This window comes from Phacochoerus africanus, chromosome 14, assembly GCF_016906955.1.
Source record: "Phacochoerus africanus isolate WHEZ1 chromosome 14, ROS_Pafr_v1, whole genome shotgun sequence".
Classification (NCBI taxonomy): Eukaryota; Metazoa; Chordata; class Mammalia; order Artiodactyla; family Suidae; genus Phacochoerus; species Phacochoerus africanus.
Window position 1 is genome coordinate 39827208 of NC_062557.1, and position 13466 is coordinate 39840673.

The 13466-nt window shown below is 44.9% G+C and overlaps 1 protein-coding gene and 1 non-coding gene across 6 annotated transcripts in view; one reads left to right on the forward strand and one right to left on the reverse strand.

Moving 5' to 3' along the window:
* Positions 1 to 13466, forward strand: part of RFFL (ring finger and FYVE like domain containing E3 ubiquitin protein ligase) — a 76674-nt gene that overhangs the window by 24006 nt on the left and 39202 nt on the right. The gene's annotated exons all lie outside the window — the stretch shown is intronic.
* Positions 8586 to 8656, reverse strand: TRNAG-GCC (transfer RNA glycine (anticodon GCC)). The gene has a single exon. It is a non-coding gene; the product is annotated as a tRNA-Gly (tRNA).

Here is a 13466-nt window from a genome sequence, read left to right on the forward strand (position 1 = left end):
TATGCTAAATCTATGGTTACTAAACCCTCTTGATTATATTGGAGTACCGTTCGATATGTCTTTTTCTTTTTTTAAAATTAATTTTTAAAAAATTAGAGTTGATTTACAATGTTGTCCATTTCTGCTGTACAGAAAAGTAACCCAGACACAGACACACACATTTTTTTTCTCACAGTATCCTCCATCATGTTCCTTCACAAGTGACTAGATAGAGTTCCCTGTGCTATACAGCAGGATCTCATTGCTTATCCACTCCAAATGCAATAGTTTGCATCTCTTAACTCCAAACTCCCAGCCCATCCCATGATGTCTTAATTCCCACTGTGTTGCCTTATCAGAGGTCAAAAACTAGATATTTTGGGAGTTTCTGTCATGGCGCAATGGTTAATGAATCCGACTAGGAACCATGAGGTTTCAGGTTCGATCCCTGGCCTCGCTCAGTGGGTTAAGGATCCGGCGTTGCCATGAGCTGTGGTGTAGGTCGCAGACGAGGCTACAGCTCTGATTAGACCCCTAGCCTGGGAACCTCCATGTGCTATGGGAACAGCCCTAGAAAAGGCAAAAAAGACAAAAAACAAACAAACAACAACAACAAAAAAATGCTAGATATTTTGTTTAAGCAGCCCAATGGTTTAAAATTTTGTGTGTGAATACTTTTAGGCTGGGCCCACATTCTTCCCAAGATTACAGCCATCTCTGTCCTCCCAGATCTTACACAGTGAAGATGTCACAGTTTTACCTACTTTGTCTCTGAGATTTTGGGTTTGTAACTTCTTTTTCCTTCTTTCTTTTTTTTTTGGCGGGGGGGGGGCACATCTGCTGCATATGGAGGTTTCCAGGCTAGCGATTGAATTGGAGCTATAGCCACTGGTCCTACACCACAGCAACAACAATGCCAGATCTGAGCCTTGTCTGCGACCTACACCACAGCTCACGGCAACACCGGATCCTTAACCCAGTGAGTAAGGCCAGGGATGGAACCTGCAACCTCATGGTTCCTCGTCGGATTCGTTTCTGCTGTGCCACAACGGGAACTCCGGGTTTGTAATTTCTGATTCAGAGTCTTATCAAATCTTGCCTGGGAATTCCCATCGTGGCTCAGTGGAAATGAATCTGACTAGTATCCATGAGGATACAGGTTCGATCCCTGGCCTCACTCAGTGGGTCAAGGATCCGGCATTGCCGTGAGCTGTGGTGTAGGTTGCAGACTCGGCTTGGATCTGGTGTTGCTGTGGTTACGGTGTATGCTGGTAGCTGTAGCTCTGATTCAACCCCTAGCCTGGGAACCTCCATGTGCCGCAGGTGTGGCCCTAAAAAAGACCCTCCCCTCCAAAAAAAAAAATCTTGCCTAAGCTCTTGTCACTCCACCATAGGTCTTTCTCTGCTCCCAGCCCTCTGTTACTGTTTCCAGTATTGTGTTCCTGAAGGTCGAATCTTATCTTTTCATTATCAAGTTTCAGAGCGCCGATGGTTCTGTGTGTGTGTGTTTCCTACCTAGCTTTATCGGTGAAGTCCTTCACAGTTGGACTGAAGCCTACTTGTTACTATCCCTGGTTTTATCTCCCTCTCCTTTCCCCAGCTTTTCTCTCCTCCCCAGCCTCACTGAACTTAGCATTTTTCCAGTACCTGGTTATACCGTGTACTTTTAGGACACTGTGCCTTTTCCTTGTGTCCCCTCCCCCTGGCTGGCAAAGTACTCATCCCCCATGAGACTTAGTTCATATGTTAAGCCTTCCCTGACTCCCTCCAGCAGTTTTTCTTCCTTGTTGGGACTTGCACCGCATTATCTCTTCCTTTGTGTTGAGTTCCTTGACCTAGAACCTGGCACCATCAGACAGTGGCTGACGTGGGTCTTCAGGGTCAGACCACTGGTCTAAACATCTTTATTAGTCTTGGCAGTATTATAAAATCCATAAGATCTCTAGGTAAATGCATACTGTGGGTTTCTATTTGATGAACTTTAATCCCTGGTGCCTAATCTGTCTTTGTCACGTGAAACCATCCAGAGTTAATTTGAAGATTTATAAGACTTCCTGAAACCTAATTCTAGCCTATCACCTAACATGATATGGTACCTTACAAAATTATCCCTTTTATCATTTTATCTGATGCCTACAATACCCTGTGTTGGCTAGACTTTGTTATCTCTGCTTTCTCGGTGATTGCACAGCTCCTTTTGACATTGAAGTACACATTCAGGTAGGACTCAGAGAAAACATGGTTTTGTTTTGTTTTGTTTTTTGGGGGCTGCACCCATGGAAGTTCCTAGGCTAGGGGTTGAATCAGAACTATATCTGCTGGCCTATACCATAGCCACAGCAGTGAGGGATCCAAGCCGAGTCTGTGGCTTGCACTGCAGCTCTCAGCAACGCTGGATCCTTAACCCAGTGAGCGAGGCTAGGGATTGAACCCAAGTCCTCGTTGATACTAGTCGAGTTCTTTACCATTGAGCCACAACGGGAACTCCGAGAAGACGTGTTTTTACACTGCATTGAGAAACTGGTTTGTCTCTTTGTAGCTAAATATACCTCGTTGGGTTCTGCAGAAAAGTTGCCTTTGCTCAATAGGTGAGGGCTAAAGGGCTTGTCTTTCGCAAGCCTACTTTATATTCAGGGTGGAAGAAGGAGGTGCCCAGGGCCTGCCTGGCTGATGGAAAGGCCTTAACTATGGTTAGAAACCTTCACTGAAGTGAATGGTGCATGCCTTCAGCCTGTCAGGGTTTTTTTTTCCTGTTGTGCTTCAAATATCTAGAATTGTAATAAAGGCTTGGTAGCGCAGTAGTGGAGTGTCAGACCAGGTCGGTTCATGAAGAGAGTCATCGCAAGTGGAGTTAGCTGAGCGCCAAGAGCAGAAAGGTTTACAGTACTTCTAAGTTTGTAGGGTAGTTCACAACCTCTGGGGTGCTAACATGCCATGCTTGGGACTATGGAATTTGATTATAGAAAGATGAACCATAAGGAGTTCCCTTGTGGTTCAGTGGTTTAAGGATCTGGCATTGTCGCTGTTGTGGCTCGGGTTACTGCTATGGTGTGGATTTGATCCCTGGCCCAAGAACTTCCACCTGCTTGCAAAACAAAACAAACAAAAAAACCCATAAGGGCTAGGACATAACCTGTGTTAGATACTGGTATGTGGCATCCAGTTTTGGTCCCTCTGTACTTAAGAGAGGAATAAAAATGTTGAAAAAACTTTTTTTTTTTAAAAGTCCTTATCATTATAAGTTTTTTTAAAAAAAGTAACAGATTTTCTTCCAGAGAAGGAAAAGCTAAGGGATGGCTTGATTACCATCTTCAAGTATAAGAGTAGTTTTTGCCAGGGGGATTTTGATTAATTGGTCTTCCTGTACTTCAAAGATTTAGGAATAAATGGGCTAAAATTGAAGGAGGAGTAATTGTAATGACCGTGCGGAAGAGTGTCTTGATCATCAAAGTTGGGAGACATTTGAATGACTGCTAAAAGCGTGCTGCATTTCTGACGGTTTCAATCATCTATTCTTATGTAAGAGATAACCTTGCAACTTTTAGTGGCTTCAAATGACAATCATTTTGTTGCTCCTGATTCGGTGGATTAGTAATTCAGGGGAGAGGGACATACTGCTTTCCTTCACGTGATGCTGATGGGACGGAAGCATCTAGCATGGCTTCAGTCACCCATCTGGGGCCTTGGTGCTGACTGTTGGCTGGGACATTTGGGTTCTCCTCCATGAGGTCTGTTTCTCTTGGCCTCTCACCATTCATTAATATAGATTAGGCATCTTTTACATGGCTGTTGGCTTCCAAGGCAGGCCACAGCGGAGCCGTGGGGCCTCTGAAGGCGTCGGCTCTTGCCCCATTCTTTTGGTTTACGTAAGTCCCAAGTGTAGCCCACATCCAAGGGGAGGGGACATGGACTCCGCCTCTTACCGGGTAGAGTGTCAAAGTCACACTGCAAAGAGGCGTGCAGCCTGGTTGGGATTATTGCGGCCAAGTTTGGAAATAATTTCCCACACCGACCTTAGAGAGTTTACATGAGATAATCAGTACTATTTATTGAGTCAGTAGTTTGGGTGCATAGTTTACAAACTTGGCTGCATAGCAGAGTCATTGGGGAGTTCTTTGCGAGCAGAGACTCCTTGGGTACCAGATATGTGAATCAGTCTCTTCTGGGGTGTCGACACATATGAGACACTCTTGTGTCCTTTCTCTCAGGTAACTCTTGGTAAAAGGAGCAGGTGGCGGAGGGCACACAGAGCCAGGTGGAAATAAAGCATGTGGCAGAATGTAAGTGCCTTAAGGTAGGCCTGCCAGGCTCCACCTGCTTCCAGGACTTGGCTGAACCCCCTGCCAAGATACATGCCATTCAGTCAGCACATCATCAGAGGTGTGTTTCTTGGTACCTCGCTTATGTTTTCTTGTAGTTTTGGGTGCTTTTTCCTTCATAGCAGTTTTTAGTTTATAATTGAATATTTGTATGATTATTGGACTGATGTATAATAGACAAAGCTGTGTCTGCTTTGCTTTCTGTTATCTTAGCATGGTGCCTGCCTCATAGAAGATACTCAGTAAGTATTTGTTGAATGAATAAGAGGTTGATTGAAAGCACGAAGGAATGAATGAAGTGATATTTGAATTCAGTCTTAATGTGTGATTTTGGACAGGTGGAGCAAACAAATGGGAAATTCACATTTCTGGAGCAGAAAGTGTGGATTATGCTGCTCATACAATTTCAGAAGATTGGAGGAAAAGATTTGGGAAAAGATGAAGGGTTTGGTTTTGAGCATCCTTGTTGTGCTAGATTTGAGGTCTGGATATCTAGCAGGCATTTAGAAATGAGTGCTAAAACTGAGGGGTGAGCTTGATTCCAGGTACTTAGATTTGGAGTTATCTAGGGCTGAGGAATCTATTCACTTGACAGATACTCACTGAGCTTCCACTGTGTGCCAGACAATTGCGTTGTACGAAAGGTGAGCTAAAGTCTGACCGATAAGGCACCAGCTTTGTGAAAAGATCTGTGAAGGAGGCTCCTCGCAGGACAGGAACCACAAGTGTGCAGGCCTCAGGGCAGTAAGTGATTTCTTATTTTGGAGGAAGTCACAATAAAAGGAGACCACCGAGGGCCTAGAGTGGGGGTGGTGGGTGGGGGTGACGGGGGTGGCATGAAATAAAATGGGAGAGGTGGGCGGGGCCCACATCATGTGGGACCTTTGTGGGCCAACGGGCAGCCTAGACTTTACAAAGGGACGTGGTAGGAAAGCAGCAAGGGCTTTAAAGCAGGAGAGTAACAGGCAGAGCGTATTTTTTAAAAATAAAAGTCTAGGAGTTTGCTTGTACAGCAGGTTAAGGATCTGGCATTGTCACTGCAGCAGCTTGGGTTGCTGCTGTGGCTTGGATTTGATCCCTAGCCCGGGAATGTCCACATACCACAGGCACAGCCAAAAAATAGAATAGAATAGAATAGAATAAATTAAAATAGGTTTACCTTGACTACTGTGTGGAGGATAGAGAGTGGCAAAGAGGGGTCCAATAAGGAGGTGTTTGCTCTGATTGTTGAGAAAAATAATGGCATATAAGGCAAGGTTTGGCAGTGGCAGTGGACAGAGGGAGAAGGGATGTTGGCAGGATATATTTTTAAAATGGAATCAACGGGGAGTTCCCATTGCGGCTCAGCGGGTTATGAACCCAACTAGGATCCATGACGATGTGGGTTTGATCGCTGGCCTCGCTCAGCGGGTTAAGGATATGGCATTGGCATGAGCTGTAGCGTAGGTCACATACCCGGCTTGGATCCCAAGTTGCTATGGCTGTGGTGTAGGCCAGTAGCTGTGGCTCTGACTGGACCCCTAACCTGGGAACTTCCATATGACGTGGGTGTGACCCTAAAAAGGCCAAAAAAAAAAAAAGAGAACTAACAATTCACTAGCAAAGGAAAGGAAGAATGGTTAGTACAAAACCCTAGGGGATATTTAGGAGGCAAAAGGAGGAGCCAGGGAAGGACAGGGAAGAAAATTGGTTTCTAAAGTCAAAGGAGAGTCAGTTATTGCACGTTTTGTGGGAACCAGAGGAGAAAGTAGTTCATGCGTGTCCAGGAGGTCGTGAAGGTTGAGGATGTAGGAAGAAACCGTGCATTTACCCATCACAAGATGACTGGTGACCTTGGAGAACGGGCTTTCAGTAAAGTGGAGCCGAGTCCATGAACAAGTGTGTGATGCGGCAGTGAAGCTGAGTACCAGCCTCTTTGTGGGGGAAGCTGGGGATTGACGAGCAAGGGAGACCAGGCAGAGAGCTCACTTTGCGCAGACTTGTAAAGAGACGTCTGTGTGCAGAGACAGGCGTTGGAAAAACTCTGATGGGCCAGTAGTTACTGAGCCTCCTCTCTGTGCCAGTCACTGTGCTGGCAGCTATACTCAGTCTGTTCTGTTGATCTTTGTCTTTCAACAATTTCCTTAAAAGTGTAGTGACCTCTAAAATGAATTTCCAAATTCCGGGGGCATATAGGACCTTCCATTGGGGTATTGGGAAGGAGTTATTAGAACCAAGTTTTTCCATATTTTTGTCTTACTCTTTGAAATTTCTTTTTAGTGTTATGTTTCAGATAGACCACAGTATATTTGCATAGTAAAACTTGTCTGATTTGCTGTTAAGTAAATTAAACTTGTCTAATTTGCTGTCTTGGAGATATGCTTTTTTTTTTTTTTTTAACTGATGTCCAGACACGGTGGATTCTTCTGATCTAGTGAATAAAGGGGAGTTTTTAAGATGCAGATAAAAGAACAGGGAGAGAGGACGGGAAATTAACATGCCCAGGAGTCTGCACCTTGTTTTAAATCTCCTAAGAACCCTGTGAAGTTATTTTCCCCATTTTACAGCTAGGAAACTAAAGTCTGGAGAAATTAACTTGCCCGAGGTCACACAACCGATTAAGTGATGGAACTGGAATTTGAAATCGGTCTATTTTACTTGAAGGCCTTATCAGCTCACTTATTCTTCCTCCTCTTCATCTGCTTAGGGTTTTTTTTTCATATTTTTCCATTTAATTCTCACAGTGCGATTCTCCAAGGTCAGATTAAAGTAGCTGTTTTGCAGTTGAGGAATCCCAGGCACCAATGAGACAAGCAGTACGTGGTCACACATCTAGTATATGGCACCAGCTGGAATCCTGAGTAGTGGTTGCCATTTTTTGAGCACTCACTCTGTTGTTAAGTGTTTGCCTTAATTACCTTATTCAGGGACTGCATCTTACAGATTTGGAAGATAAAGTGTAGGGAAGTGAAGCACCTCGACTGAGGTCATAGAGGAAGACTTTGAGTTCTGTCTGACCCCGGGCCCCGTATCCTAAGTCCTACACAACATTGCTCTTTGGAAAGTTGCTCCGAGACATCAACTAGAGATGAATAAAAGATTTCTGAGCCCAGTGATGGCTTGGTCTCAGTTGTAAGAATTTGTTGGGAACCCTGTAACTAAAGACTTCGGACTCCTCTGTAGTACTTGGTAGCTCAGATGTGGAGGGTTGAGGAAGAGAGGGAAGGAACGTGTAGAATAAGAACTCGGTGAATCAGAAGAGGCCCTCGGGGTGCAGGAGTGGCAGATCACCATGGGTTGTGCTGTTAAGAAAAATCGTTCTGGAGTTCCCGTCGTGGCGCAGCGGTTAACGAATCCGACTAGGAACCATGAGGTTGCGGGTTCGGCCCCTGCCCTTGCTCAGTGGGTTAACGATCCGGCGTTGCCATGAGCTGTGGTGTAGGTTGCAGATGTGGCTCGGACCCCGCGTTGCTGTGGCTCTGGCGTAGGCCAGTGGCTACAGCTCCGATTCGACCCCTAGCCTGGGAACCTCCATATGCTGTGGGAGCGGCCCAAGAAATAGCAACAACAACAACAAGACAAAAGACAAAAAAAAAAGACAAAAAAAAAGAAAAGTCGTTCTGTTGGAAATTCACTCTGTCTTGGTTGTGTTTGATGCACGGTATTTGGAGTATGGGAAAAAAGAATGCAGAGATGGGTAAGATGGGATTTTTGCTGACTTCTAGAAGGTTTGACAGGGAGATGAAACATTCACTACACTGCACGACTGAAGGGTATGAGAGAGGTGGAAGGAGGGTAGAAGTGTCATCCAGGTGGGCATCGGGTAGGGCTGGCTTGCTGGGTGCCACCTCCTTCTCAGGAAGACCTCTGAGGGTTTGACTCACCATGTTTTAGGTCTGGTTCTTGGGTCAAAAAAAGGGATTTTATTTTATACCTGGAAGGGATCAGTCTTTTGGAGACCGGATTGTGTTCAGACTTGAGTGACTGTACTCAGAATGGCATGCCAGTTTGTTTTTTTGTTTGTTTGTTTGTTTTGTTTTTTGTTTTTTGCCTTTTCTAGGGCTGCTCCCACGGCACATGGAGGTTCCCAGGCTAGGGGTGGAATAGGAGCTGTAGCCACCGGCCTACGCCAGAGCCACAGCAACGTGGGATCCAAGCCACGTCTGCAACCTATACCACAGCTCACGGCAACGCCAGATCCTCAACCCACTGAGCAAGGCCAGGGATCGAACCCACAACCTCATGGTTCCTAGTCGGATTCGTTAACCACTGAGCCACGACGGGAACTCCCAAAGAGGACCGAGCTGTTGCATGGGCCAGGAATCGAACCCGGGCCTCCTGCGTGGCAGGTGAGAATTCTACCACTGAACCACCCATGCACTGCCACTTTTAATTTTATAGTGGATTCCTTTCCTGTTGACAGGATTCTGGATTTTGTTAGGGCATTGCTTTTCAATATCAAGAGATCTGAAAAATGAAATTTATGATAATACACAGTTTGCTTTAGTGAGCATGAAATACGATGTGATAGGGTCGTTGGTGGGCGAGACTGCAGTTACAGAAAAGCAAGGTTATTGATTGCTTGCTGTATGCCAGGTATTGCACCAAGTGCTTTGCAAATAGGAAGACCTTGAATTCTCCCAGTGGTCCTCCTGCAAAGTAGGCACAGTTCATCCTCAGTTTACGAGTGAAGAAACCAGAGCTCTGTCCAAGCTGGTAAGAGGCGCAACTGAGGTTGGAACCAAGTCTCCCTGACTCAAGAACCCACACCCCTCACAGTTACTGTATGCTGTTCCCATTTAAGGTTTACGACAGAACCTTGTCCCATCGCAGAGAAGATGGCATGTCACCTAGCTGCAGTGTTTCTCTGCCTTGGGTGATTCTATAGTCAGTGTGGCCACCTGTATTTTTTTCTAGATTTTTCTAAGTTTGTTTGCTGACCACATTTTGATGTGGTCACCTTCTCTGTTTAAATATATTAATGCCATCATCCAAGCCTTTTTGTCCTTTTCTTGCTTTTGGTTTGGAAGACACTGTCTCTCTCTCTCTCTCTTTTTTTTGGCTTTTGTCTTTTTTGGGGCTGCACCCGTGGCATATGGAGGTTCCCAAGCTAGGGGTCTAATCAGAGCTACAACCACAGCAACACCAGATCCGAGTCAGGTCTGCAACCTACACCACACAGCTCACGGCAACACCGGATCCTTAACCCACTGAGCGAGGCCAGGGATCCAACCTGCAACCTCATGGTTCCTAGTTGGATTGTTTCTGCTGTGCCATGATGGGAATGCCGACATTGTATCTCTTTAGAGGGACTTTGTGTATCTGTATTGATTTTGCGTTGATTTTATTATGATTTTTTTATTTTTAATTTTTTTTGGCCTCGCCCACGACATGCAGAATAGAACCCATGCCACAGCCGTGACAATGCTGGATCCTTAACCTCCTGAACCACCACGGAATTCCCTTGATTTTATTATCTTAATATTATGGGTTAAGTCACGGCATTCCTCCAGCTCCTAACTTGGCATCCTCCCCCCTCCCCTCCCCAGTGGATTTAAGTTCAAATTCTGAGTCTGATTCTGGAATATTCAGTCTGGCTCCAATATTAGCCCTGGCTCTGGATCACTAGCTGTTGTCATTACCATCTCTCCCTTTGTGCCCGCTTATGTCTCAATCAAATCTAGTTACCTCCTGAAACTCTATGTCTTTGATTTCCCACTTGCGTGTCCTTGTTCTGTTGTGTTTGGGGCCTGGAATGTCATTCTTCCTATGAAGCTTTGTCTGATCCCTGCCTGGAAGTAATCGTTTCCTCCTCTGGGTCTCATGGATTCTTTTATGTCTTCTTTATGGCACAGTACCCGTTCTGCTGTATATTTCAATTGTGTGTATACCTGCCTTTCTCTCTCTTTCTGGACCATAACCTCATTGAGCAGATCTATCTGGTTGACCTTTGTGTCTTTAGAGTTTAGTTCAGTTCCCTGCATATTAGTAGTCATTCGATAGCTGTTGGATGAATGGATAAACAGAATTTCAGATTAAAGTGTCCATTGGTTTAGTTTTTTTTTCCCCCTCTTTGTTTCTTTTCTACCTTTCCCATTTCCTTTTCTTTTGTATTAAACTTGCTGTGTTTTTCTCTTGCACTGACTCACCAAACTTGTCTCCACCACTCCCTTTTCTTACCCAGATTTGCCTCATTCTTTCCCCGTTAGTAGTCGTGGTGTGGGAGTGCCACATGTTGCCGGTAGCTTTTCTCCATCCTTTGTGGCTCTAATCTCTCCAGGAATCACATGACCAGCATGGGAACCAAGTGGTGATGACATTATGATCTTTTAGATCACGTGTAAAGAAGAGTCCTTAGCGTTTAGGTATGTTAGTAGTAGATTGCTTTCAAGTGGGAAACTTTCTGATCCACATTTCAAGAAAAAAAGGGAAAAAAAAAATGCTCGGGTACTTAGGAGGTAGATCAAGGCGTATATTCACACTGCGGGATGTGAGATGTTAGAGGCATCGTATTTGACCCAGGAAGAAATGCAGGAAGCTACAGAAGTTTCTGCTGTTATTGTGGAATCCCTGCATTTTTTCTGCAGCTGGAAGAAACATTACAGATTAGTGTGGTGCAGCCCTGTTCTCCAGGTGAGAACGCAGACTCAAAGAAGCTAAATGACTTGTCCATTCAAACTGGGCTATTCCTTGCCTAGTGTTTACTCCCAACGCTGAGTGTTCAGGCTTGGAGGAACTGCCAGCTCTTTGAAAACAGTGAGGGTTTGGCTTGAAGTGGAGGCTTCAGGTCTAAAGCGGAGGGCTTTTGCAGTGCTAAGTAGGCTAAGGTTGGTAGCAGGTTGGACTGGGGACAGTGTTCACCAGAAGGGACCTTTTAACTGTTGTGATCACTCAGCGTGGTTCCCTTCTCTGGGAATCTGCTCATTGAGGATTGGCTGACAGAAATCTATTCCGTCTACATTTGAAAAGAGACCAACGTTGAATAATGAAAACACTTCCAATTTTTTTGGCTCTTTTTCCCAACCCTCACATTCCAAGTTTTGTTTCAGGCTTAGTTTTCGTAGCACCGTTTGTGTTAAGTTTTTATTGTGGGCTCCTAGGTTAGAGGTCAGTATGAAGCATGGGAGATCCAGAAAGTGTCTTAGAGGCTCCTGATTGGTTTTTGGTTCTTTTTAATCGCATCTTTTACCTGACTCCTTGAATTATGTATTTTGTTGTCACTGAAATACTGTCTCATGAACCAGTGGCTCGCAGATAAGATAGAAAGGGTTACCTATTTGTGGCTAGGGAGCAGCCCTGTAAAGAGATCAGACAGCCTAGAACAGGAAGTTAAGTGCAAACAGGATGTGCTTGTCTTTACTGTAATTTGTGTGCCTTGGTGTTTTGAAACTTGGTGTGGTTAGTAAGTCAAGACTTCCAATGCTTGAGTTTAGCTGAAGAATTCTCTGCTTGTGGTTTGAAAAGCAGCTAAGGCAGTAAGACCTTTACTGCCCTTGCCTTTATGCAGGTGCAGGCTTTCTTCTGGGGACTGGGTCCTTCTGTCTTCCTGGCTTACACCTTATTGCACCCACATGTTTTAAAAAATGAAACCCCCACGTTGACTGCCCATGTGTTCCTTTTGGTAGATGCAGGAATTCAAGCTGTGCCTGGTTATTTATTTTTTAATAACAATAGGAAGTTTTAGCCTATAATTCACCAGCCTTTTGAATTACAGTTTCTTTTTTTGTTGAATTCCAGGGTTTCTAACATACCTTTTGAGTGTTTCTTGAGCAGAGTAGTTTACAAATGATCCCCGGGGTCTTTTTCGTCTTTGAAAACTTGCTTAAGTGTGGAGGCTGGATTTTTTTTTTTTTTTTTTTTTTTTTTTTTTGCTTTTTAGGGCTGCACTCACAGCACATGGAGGGTCCTAGGCTAGGGTCGAATTAGAGCTAAAGCTGCCAGCCACAGCCACGCAGGATCTGAGCCACGTTTTTGACCTACACCACAGCTCGCAGCAACGCTGGATCCTTAACCCACTGAGTGAGGCCAGGGATCCAACCCGAAGCCTCATGGTTCCTAGTCGGATTCATTTCTGCTGACCCATGATGGGAACTCCTGGAGGCTGAATTTAATGGCTGCTGCTGAACTGTTTTATCCCTGGGCAAATTTCTGGAAAAGAGACTAAGTAATTTGCTTGGGGGTGTCACTCAGCTTATAAACAATCTTTGGAACCCCTTTTTTCTGACCCCCCCAATTCTTCATGGCTTCCCACTGTGAAATCTGCTTTATTATGTTCATTGGGGGCTGAATTGGCTATAGAATATAACTACCTGTAGAGAGTAATCCTGGGATCTTTGAGGATTTATTATAATTGCTTGAGTTATTTCACAACAGATCCATTCTGAAAGTTTCAGACCGTAAACTCATGAGTAAGGGATAGGTAAAGTTTTGGGTGATTTTTTTTTTCTTTTCTTTTCTTTTCTTTTTTTTTTTTTGCCACACCTGTGTGGAGATCCCTAACCCACTGTGTGGGGCTGGGGATTGAACCTGCGTCCCTGCGCTCCAGAGACACTGCTGATCTCTTTGCGCCACAGCGGGAACTCCCAGGGTAATGTGCTTTGTGCACCTCTTGTATCCCTGCCACACTGCAAATGAGACTGTCCTGCCACTTTGTAATCCAGGAGCAAATGGGTGGCAGCAAGTCTCAGCATCAATGAAAACATTTCTTCTTGGGAGTTCCCATTGTGGCTTAGGGGAAACAAACCCAGCTAGTGTCCATGAGGATGGGCGTTCGATCCCTGGCCTTGTTCAGTGGGTTAAGGATCTGGCGTTGCCGTGAGCTGTGGTGTAGGCCGGCAGCTACAGCTCTGATTCGACCCCTAGCCTGGGAACATCCATGTGCCTCGGGTGCGGCCCTAAAAAGGACAAAAAACAAAACAAAAAAACACAAAAACACATTTCTTCCTGATATAAGCACAGGAGTCTTTTTTCTTAAATCTGTCTTTTTTCTTAAATCTCCATAAGGAGTTGTGGTTGTGAGGCAGTTCCTCCTTTGTTGTGGGATATATAGGCAAAGAGTAGAACCCAAAGGCCAGGCAAGCACAGGTGTTCTTCACAAGGAGATTCTATGGTGTGAATACAAAGGGTTTCTTTGTGGGACCTGGTGAACCAGAAATCTGCATTTCTGCTTCTCGGGGTAGCTACTGAGCA